The sequence below is a fragment of the Apium graveolens genome, chromosome 8, assembly GCF_009905375.1.
Source record: "Apium graveolens cultivar Ventura chromosome 8, ASM990537v1, whole genome shotgun sequence".
In the NCBI taxonomy this organism is placed as follows: Eukaryota; Viridiplantae; Streptophyta; class Magnoliopsida; order Apiales; family Apiaceae; genus Apium; species Apium graveolens.
This window is the reverse complement of record NC_133654.1, coordinates 61651888-61654377: the sequence shown is the minus strand read 5'-3', so window position 1 is coordinate 61654377 and position 2490 is coordinate 61651888. Positions and strand designations below refer to the sequence as shown.

General features: G+C 37.6%; 1 non-coding gene across 1 annotated transcript; it reads left to right on the top strand.

Annotated features, from left to right (window-relative positions):
* Nucleotides 1-896: 896 nt before the first annotated feature.
* LOC141681591 (small nucleolar RNA R71) lies at nt 897-1003 on the top strand. Its single transcript, XR_012559019.1, has one exon. It is a non-coding gene; the product is annotated as a small nucleolar RNA R71 (small nucleolar RNA).
* Nucleotides 1004-2490: the final 1487 nt, after the last annotated feature.

Below are 2490 nucleotides of genomic sequence, written 5' to 3'. Positions count from 1 at the left end.
GAGTGTTGATAACAGCTTTCTTCCTTGGTTCCACCTCGGCATCCTTCAGCACCTCTTCTTCAGCCATAACTTTATTTTCTGAAACTTGAGATTTTTCAGGGCTTGCAACCTTCCTATACCTCAATGTAATTGCCTTAACCTGCTCTTTTACTTCCCTCTTGCCTGGAACTTCTGTGTCATTAGGGAGTGTACCAGGTTGTCGATTCAACAAAGCATTGGTAATATGACCAATTTGATTCTCCAGAGTCTTGATAGAAACCGCTTGGCTCTTGCACATGAGCATCAACTCCTCCAATTTAGATTTTTCATTAGATTGACTTGTACTTCCATGCGGTAGTTTTTGAAGTTGGAGTTGTTTTCTTGGTGTATATTGCGGTTGTTGAAAACCAGGAGGATTGAATTGCTTTGCTGCATACTGTTGATAAGGTTGTTGCACCGTATTTTGATTGTTGCTTCAGCTGAAGTTAGGATGATTGCGGTTGTTGGGATGATAAGTGGTTGAAATTGGTTGCTGCGACCTCTGAAAGTTGCTTACAAACTGAGCTGATTCACTAGAAATAGTACACTGCTCAGTTTCATGCGCACATGCACAAAGGTCACAAACACTTGTGATCTGATTAACTCCATAATTAGCCAAAGAATCCACCTTCATCGTTAAAGCCATAAGATGAGCAGCTATAGAAGTAGTTGTATCCACCTCTAGAATTCCTGCTACCTTGCCTTGAGGTAGTCTCTGAGTTGGGTTCTGGTATTTATTAGCAGCCATCAGTTCAATCAACTCATAAGCTTTATCGTAGCTCTTAGCCCATAAGGCTCCACCTGATGCTGCATCGAGCATGGGTCTAGACTGTGCTCCCAAACCATTATAAAAGCAGTTGATAATCATCCAGTCAGGCATCCCATGATGAGGACACTTCCTAAGCATCTCCTTATAACGCTCCCAAACTTTACATGAAGATTCTCCCAATTATTGCGCAAATTGAGTAAGAGTGTTCCTGATTGCAACTGTCTTTGCCATAGGGAAGAATTTAGTAAGAAACTTCTGAGCAAGATCTTCCCAAGTAGTGATAAAACCTGCCGGTAGAGAATGCAACCAGCACTTAGCTTTATCCCTCAGAGAGAATGGGAAAATCCTCAGCTTAACAGCATCTTCAGAAACATTGTTGAATTTGAAAGTGTCGCAGATCTCGATGAAATCTCTAATGTGCATGTTGGGATCTTCCGTTGGAGAACCCCTAAATTGGACTAAATTCTACACCATCAGAATCATGCTAGATTTTATTTCAAAAGTATTAGCCGCGATGGCTGGTCTGACAATGCTAGATTGAATGTCATTAATCTTCGATTGAGAAAAATCCATCAAAGCCTTCGGATACGCTGCTAGTTCTTCCATTGTAATAAAAACTTCTTCTTCAACTTTTTCCTCAACAAAGACTTGTTCTTCAAGTACTTCTTTTTCCTCATGAGATTGAGAACGCATTCGCATACACGCTCTCTAGAGTACCTGAAACACAACAAGTACCCTTGTAAGTAAGATATCTGAGTCAGTGAACTTTAACAACCATTGATGTCAAGCACATAAACTAAAATAAACACCGAGTCCCCGACAGATGTGCCAAAAACTTGTTAGGGCGAAAACACGTGCTAAAATTACACGCAAGTATATGCGTTCGCAAGTAGTATAAGATATAAATCAGATTCGTACCCACCAAACTCTTTTTAGTTAACTTAAGATTATGCACCTATGCAACAATGGTATGACTATCGCTCAATGCTAAGATAATTACAAGTTGAGATGTTTATAACTAAAATTAAATTAACATGTAATTAACTAAGAATAAAAGTGATTAAATTAACTATATGAGACAAACATGGGATTCTAACTTGATTAAATACTTCATTTAAAGTCATTATTCTTAACCTTATAATGCAATAGTGATGACAACTAATCAGATAACATGGAACTAGTAAACGCCAACTTTCGTTGCACGAATACCCTACTACTAGACATCCACAAAAGAGATGGAATCTAAGTAGACACTAATTATGCTTAGACCCTATATGTCTATAGAATTTGAAAACATAACGATTTAATGCGCAAGTTATCTATCGTGATTATATAGGGCAAGTAAGATGGTTAAACTTACCTACGAATCATGCATAACAATTATACATGAACCTATGCTAGCATGGCAAGTTCTAAACCTCTATATTCACTTTCGCTTCAATAGAGATCAACACGCTATCTTATATGTTAGCTATGCACATAAGACGAATAAGCACAACCAATATTAGGATATCAATCAATCACCACACACCAAGATATTGAAAAAAATTAACTATAGAAATCCATAAGTAGATCCGTTAGAACCCCACGATAACAATTAGTTCATAACTGAACTCATCGTCACCATGGGTTCCAATAAAAGCATGGTATAAAAACTAGATCTTTATAAATTGAATAATAATGAAAAGTACGTTAACAAGAGT